Genomic DNA, 7,459 nt, shown 5'->3' with positions numbered 1-7,459 from the left:
TGATGTTGGACAATTGTTTCATTTATTTTTGAGTTTTGTTGGTTTTCTGCTTTTTTTTCAAAAAAAAAAAAAGGGTTTTTTTTTTAATAATGAAAGGGTGAGCTATCACCCTGAAATTACAGCCTTCTGATTGTATGGAGTATTGTATTTTCCTATTATTTATCTTTTTGATTGTTTATAATGTTGCTAGTTTCTTTGTTCATTTTTCTTTTTTCTTTTCTTTTTGTTAAACCAAAAAAGGGGAGATGTAGCCCTGAAAACTCAGCTTCTGAGCTTGCTGACATGGTTTTCTAAGGACTTTCCCAGGAGAGTAGCTGTAAACATAGATATGTGTACATTCTTTCTGTTACACGTCTTGTGATGGGCATCTCTCATGGCCAGTGCAGTGAGAAAAATGTTATCCTGACCATCCAATCCCTGGCTGTGGTCAGAAGCCTATAAATCCTGGGAGGAAATAAACTATAAACTCTGCTCTTCTTTTCAGCACACCTCCACCTGTGTCCGCATGATCTATTCATCTTCAGCGGTAACAGTATCCTAGTTCTTGTCATCCAGAACCATGGAAAAATCAGGGGTGCTGTTGCATCTCTGTTGCAATGTGATGTGTCCGACCCACTATAATATTTTTTCCCCTGATCTATCATGCTGAGAACCATGCAAGGCTGTAGAGAGGTCAAGACAACCTCTGTTTTTAAAACTCTGCCCTGCAGCTATTCCTTACGGTGCTGTCAGCAGGGAAGACATTTTGTCTTCTAAAACCTTACTTCTGATAGTGTTTCCCATCTGAAAACTATCTGGGCCAGGGGCAGCACCCAGGGACCTGCCCTGCCTGGGGGAACTTAAAACTGGATCTTATAACTAAGTATCAGAAACAAGGGCACACACTCTGTATTCCAGACTCCAACATTTTATTCTTATTCTTAATTTTCCATGTTTTAAGTACTACTATGTCTTGATCTACTTCAGCTTCCACCTCTTCTTCCTAATATTCCTATTCTTATTCTTTATCATTTTTTGGTTTCTGGAGGGTCTTATGCAGGTTTTAGTGGGGGGGGGGGGGGGCGGGGGTTGGGTTTTTTTCTTTCCTACTACTACTTCCTAAATACAACTTTCTTTTCTTTTGTTAGAATTGTGTGTGTTGCAGTCCAGCAGGCCGCCGTCATGTCCTGGGAGCAACACCTCCTGCCTGTGTCCATTCCTCATGGCCAAAGTGCCACAGGATCAGCAAAGTCCTTTCCGAAGGAGAGGAAATGGCCTTGGAGTCCAGCAGGGAGGAGCTGGAGCCAGTGTCCCTGCAAAGGGCCAAGAGCCGTGTGGCTGTGGCCCTTGGGGACCCGGTGCAGGGGTGCCACTGGCAGTGCCAGGCTGCCGCTGGGAGCCGATGACTTTCCAGGTGCCTTCCTGGCCGGATGATGGGCCGGGATGCAGCGCTGAGCCCCGGCAGTGAGGGTCCCCCTTTGGGTGCCGCTTTGGGCTGCCGTGTGCCCTCGGGGAGCCGCCCCGGGGGTGCCGCAGAGCGGCCGCAGGGCCAGCGCAGGCCGGGGCAGCCCGTGCGGCTACCTCGGGGCACCGGGCAGGCCGCGGGGCAGCCGCCATCTGCAGCCTGGTGCTGCTGCCAGCGGGCGCTAATCCTGTGGCTGTGCCGCCAGGCAGGGGCAGCGGAACAGCCCCCGCAGCGCCCGCAGCCCCCGCCTCAAGAGCGAGCGGCCTTTCCTGTGGGGAAGTGGCTGCCCAGGAGAAGAGACATCTTCCACTGTGGCTTGGGCTGCCAGAGGGCCAGGCCCGGCACAGAGTTGCTCTTGTGGGCACAGCTCGGGTTCCTGGCTCTCCACCCAAGCTTCTCGAGGGACAGGCAGCAGGCTTCCCTCTTGGGCTAAATCTGCCAGTCTCTGCTGCCTGGCCTCTTCTCCTTCCTCGTGCAGCTCCAGGACGCTCACCTCATCCCAGTCATCGTCCTCCCGCTGCCAGGGCTTGAGCTGGCTGCACAGGATGTCACAGTATTCCCTGCTGTCCTGAGCCAGTTCTCCATCAGTGTCATCATCCCAGCTGGACCTGGAGGATTTTCTCTTTGCTTTGCCTCCAGTCACCTCCTGGCCATCCAGGGACAGCTCTTGCTTGTGGCAAGCTTCCCAGTCCAAGAGTGCCCGGCAGCTCGTGCCTTCTCCTGGGGACAGCCGCTGCTCAGGAGATTCTTCCCAATCTGAAAATTCCTGACAGTGATCGCTGTCTGCCTGCCACAGCTCCTGCTCCCTGCACTTGTCCCACTCGGAGACAAGTGGGGAGGGCTCTTGCTCCTTGCCCTCATCCCAGTCCCAGAAATGCCAGGAGCTCCCCCATACTTGGACCAGCTCTTGCTCAAGGCCTTCTTCCCACTCAGAGAGCTCCTGGCAGCTATGGGCTTCTCCTGGGCACAGCTGTGGCTGAGTGCAGGCTTCCCCTGGAGTCCCTTGCTGGAACTTGTTCATTTCTCCTTGGCAGACCTCTGCCTCTTCCTCAGCGCAGGACTCCACGGCTCCTCTCCTCCCTCTGCTTGCCCTCTCCGCCTCCTCCTGCTGCTCCCTCAAGGCTTGGGCTCTCTGTGAGCCGGGCCAGGGCCTGTGGGGCTGGGACTTGGGCTTTGCCTTCTCCTCCTGCATGCCTGCAGTCCTCTGGCGCACACAGGTACCTGGACACAGCCACTGTCCTGGGACAGACCCGGGCCCCGCAAGCCCTTTATATACTCCCCAGCTGGGGAGGGGCTCTGCCATGTCACAATGGACTTTGGGCACCGCAAGGTCCCGCGTCACCACAGCCCCTGACGCATCGTGCCTGTGTCACAAAGGCCACCCCGGCACCCCGTGCTGTGTCACAAAGGCCACCGCGGCACCCCGTGCCTGTGTCACAAAGGCCACCGCGGCACCCCTTCAAAAGCCCAAGGCACCAGGAGCAGCCGGGAGCAGCTCTGGCCTTGGGGGATTGCCGCCCCTTTTCTGAGTCGCTCCTTCAAATGATCAGGAGTGGCTGGGGCCAAGTGAAGGTGCAAAAGGAGACCGTGTGTGTCTTTGTTTGAAAGACAGGGGCCTGCTAAGGGAGGCAGGAGGCTCCTTTGCAATGGAAAATGTAAACCCCCTCGCTCCCAATTATTATCCCTTTGAAAGGCACTCTCTAGCAAAGACAGGAGGACAGGAAGAACAGTTTGTGCTGCTTTTGCATGAATTGCTGTTTGGTGAGCAGGGAAGAAGCCCCCCATGGAAATGATGTTACTGAGAGGAGCTGCTAAGCGAGAGCTGCCTCTGTGCCAAACAAAATCCAAGAGCTGGCTGGCTGTGGGAACTGACTACCTATTAAAGCATTTAAAAAGCTGGATCCACCTCTGTGAGACTGACATTTTGCAGACAAGCAAGCCCGGGAAATCTCTCTCTTGCTTCCACCTTTGAGGAGGTATTCGGCTGCCGGTCGGGCCAGGCCCCGCTGCACTGTGGCCCTTACAGTCGTGCTGACAGTGGCCGCAACAATCCTTAAAACTTCAGGGTCCCCTGACACCCAGACAACCGAGGAGAAAATTAAAGGAGCGAGTGCCGTGGAGTCCCCAAAACCAACTGGAATAGGAAAATCAAGTAGGGATGAGGCCCATAAAGCCTGTGCAGCACAGGAACAAAGTGCAAAGACCAGGACTAGGGGCAGACAGAACAATATCTAGGGGAGGTGTGAGGGCGCAGTCTGAGGGCATGGGTCCAGACACAGGCTGGGGTTAGAAAGCTGCAAAATACTGTGATGAATTGCAATCAATCTGGGGAGAGATACGGGAAGATTCTAGAAACATAACTTTCAGTGGGGTGACTTGATGAACGTATGAATTGCCATCAAGCCTTTGGCAAGCGCTTCCCAAGGCTTGAACTCAAAGCCTGCTGCTTCAGGGCTGAAGTCTTTCTGGCCCTGTGTCCCAGAAGGGCTGAGTCACACAGGCTCGGCCTGGTGGGGCCGGGCCAGCCTTGGCAGTGACCGGGTGGGGACGGGAGGCTGCGGGACCCCGGTTGAGGCTGGGCCGGACCACGGCTGCTCACACCTTGCCAAGCCTAAGCTGTGCCCCCCTGCGGCCCCCGCTGAGCTGGAGTCCGCTGGGCTCCGGGAGGAGCTCCGGCTGGGTCCAGGCCCCCTCGGCCGCGGCCCGTGCGGCACACGGTAATTGAAACAAATTGGCCAGGAGGCAAGACTCCTGTTTGATGCCTTTCTTAGGATTTGGCTCTTGGGGTGGGGGGCGGGCCAAGGGGTTGCTTGCACCATGGCCATTCCCACACTGTCAGCTCCAAGGAGGAGACACAATTCAGCTTTGCAGCACACACTGCAGAGCTGGGGCTTCCGTCCTCAGGAAAGTAGCCAGGAGGCCTCTTGTTCAGGTTCACTGTCTAGGGGTGTCAGGCCATTCCTGTCCTCTTTAGGTCATGGTGATGCAGGAAGATGGTTTCTAAGCGGGTATAGGTGATGCAGGGAGATGATCTTTCATCATAGCTTGCTAGAATATGTTTCCTTGTCCTTTTATTCCTCTCTTAGCTCGTTGTTTTGGTGCCTTGCATGCCTTAGTTTGCACACTACTCAGTTGCACAGCTTCCTGGGAGTTTCTTTGTTCTAGTGTGGCACAGCTTCTATGGGAGCTGCTTTGTTATATAATAGCAAGGAAGTGAGGGAAAGGGTACAGGAATGTCTCATAAGAACCTTTAAAACACTTCAGAAACTGGTAAGTAATTAACCTTACTAATAACCATCGGAGTAAACAAGGGGTACAAGTTTACAAAGGGGATAAGAACGTTAACTGTACATAAGCTTCTCCACTGGGAGAATATCCTGACAGAGTCTTGTACTGGGGACTCTACTTTTCTTAGAAAAGGCTAGAAAGCATGGGGTGGAAGTCAAGTGACTAAAATTCTCAGCTGTGAGCTCAAACTCACAGTTTCTCTCCTACCCTTCTCTCTGAGCAGCTGTTTTTAGGCTATCGCTGGCCAGCCTGGACAGAAACGTGTGGGAGAGCGCTTGTCCTCGGAAGCACTTGGTTGCTCACCGAGATGTGCTAGACACCTCACAGCTGAGGGCTGTGGCGCAGAGCGTCACCAGCTACAGCGCCATGCGCTTCTGGCAGGAATATGAACAGCTTTCATCATCCTTGGTTCTACTTTTCAGGCTCTTTGCTCTTGAGCTGTCAATGCAGTGTGAACTGGGAGTGATGTCTTAGCCGTTCTTTGAGCAATACATCTTAGGACACCGCTGACTGCGCTTCTGGCCAGCATTTCTGCCTGGCACACAGTACTTGACCAAAAAAATTGGAAAATGAGTAGTAAATCCAGACAAGAAATTAGGGAGGAGGAAAACCTACTGAAGTGCAGGCAAACCAGAGGCACATCTAGACAACTGCTAGACTCCACCGTGAACTAAGGACTCAGCTTTCTGCCTTTCTCACTGCCGGCCTCTACACACAAATGCTCCCTTTCCCATTCATGTTTTGCTTCCAGCTCAAGTCTTCACCTGTTCCACATCCTTCTGCACCATCAGCAATCTCTCTTCCTCAAATGAACTGAATCCCACTCTGTCTCAGGGTCTTAGCACTTTCAGGCAATTGCTGCAAGAAATGGTTCTAAGCCCTGCATGGCTCTACATCTGCAAATGAACGCCTGGTCCTGCTGAAACCTGTGCAAAATTTTGGTTATTTTTGGTATGGTGATCATTACTCCAACTCCCAGCACAGATTGCTCATACCATGTACAGACTGATTACACTACACGTCAGAAGGGTCGTCATCGTTTGGAGCGTTACTTGTAATAGCAACACTTTTCCATTAATAAAGAAATACTTCTTCCAGTCCTGCCACTTCAAAGTTTAGAGACATCTTTTAACCAAACACTCATTTTTATTTGTATTATTTTTGTTGACAATTTCTTGCAGGAAGACATTAAATTGAGATAGGTATTTGAAAACAAGGAGCATCAAGGCAATTGCTTGTTATTAGTCATTTAATGATTACTTTTTTAAAGCTATTACAAATGCTGCTAGTCAAAAGGCAAACTTATTGTAGATTTATAATGCTCTTTGGATTAATCAGAAACTTGTGAAACTGGAAAAGGTTTTCTTTACAAGTTTCATCTATATAATGAGGAGAAAAATGTGGCCTAACATTTAAGAAATGCTTGTGGTCAAAAATGTAATCAGCTAAGAGGCTATCTCAGAAACGAAAAAACCCCAACACTGTTCAAGTTAACAACTGAGCTACATTTTTCCGTTACTGTGATTACAATACCCTTCACTTGTGAAGTGTGTCATGACTATTCTGTAACAAACAATACAGGAAACCAGCCACACTTACGGATTTTCCCTATAAAGCCACTGGCTTTCAGATGGAAAACCCATTTATTGTTCCTTTTCACAACTTTCTATTTAATTTTCAATAACTTAGCCTAAAAAATCCCACTATCTGCATACATGATAGTGATGTCTTTCAAAGCAGTGGAAGGAAGTTGCTAATTGCATGCCGTGGGTGCTGACTGCTTGGCAGCAGAAAGGCAGTTTTATCTCCAGGCTTAGAATAAACTATTGTTATAAATATATTTTGTTCCACGTTAATCAGGGTATGGAGACCACTGTCATCTTTGCACAATGATCAAATGGGCAGCTCTGCAATTCAAGCAGCTCAGGAATTCATTAGGTGTGTATGGTGTAAGCTGCAAACCCACCCTTTACTGCTCAAGTCATGCCATGTGAAGTGTAAGACAGATCCATTAATGAGGAGGACTGAGCATTTTCTGCTGCAATTTACCAAGAAATTTGCTTATGAAAAGAGAGAAAAGACTCTTCCTTCCCATTATATCAGGGTCAGAGGTTCCAAGTTAATAAATATACAAAAAAAAAAAAAATAGCAGCATTGATTCAGAATGTATTAATTTTAGTGAGTTTTTACGAATGTTTGTCAATTTGAGTGAAAGCTCCTTAGCAATACTGAAATTGGTTACAGGAAAGGGATAATGGGGATAGAAAATGAAAATGAAAAAGAAACCAAGTCTCTGCAAGCACAATCAACAATCTGAAGTACCTCTGCCCTTTTAAAGAAAGTAATGTATAATTAAAACTTCTGTTAAAAATTGATTTTAGAATATGTAATAAAATAGAGTTAAGAATCTGTATTATTACCCTAAAATCCATTTGTTTTCCACACCAATAACAAAAGAGAAGTTCTAAAATAGTCTTGTACATTGCAAAGAGGGAAAACATGCTGCCATATCCAGCACTTCAGGTAAGCAGTAATCCAAGCACTTCCCAAAGCAGAATGTCATTCACAGTCAGCTGGAAAAATCATCACAGTTTCATCTTTCCTTTCCCTTGGCAGAAGTAACTCTGGAGAAAATGGGTAATTTAGATGATTTTTTTTTTTAAAAAAAAAACCGAATGCTTTAGCACTGCCTTCAACTTCCTCACACCCTTCACTTTCTCCTGTATA

Source organism: Cyanistes caeruleus, unplaced genomic scaffold (genome assembly GCF_971803275.1).
Source record: "Cyanistes caeruleus unplaced genomic scaffold, bCyaCae1.hap1.1 HAP1_SCAFFOLD_128, whole genome shotgun sequence".
In the NCBI taxonomy this organism is placed as follows: Eukaryota; Metazoa; Chordata; class Aves; order Passeriformes; family Paridae; genus Cyanistes; species Cyanistes caeruleus.
Note: the sequence above shows the minus strand (reverse complement) of the source record.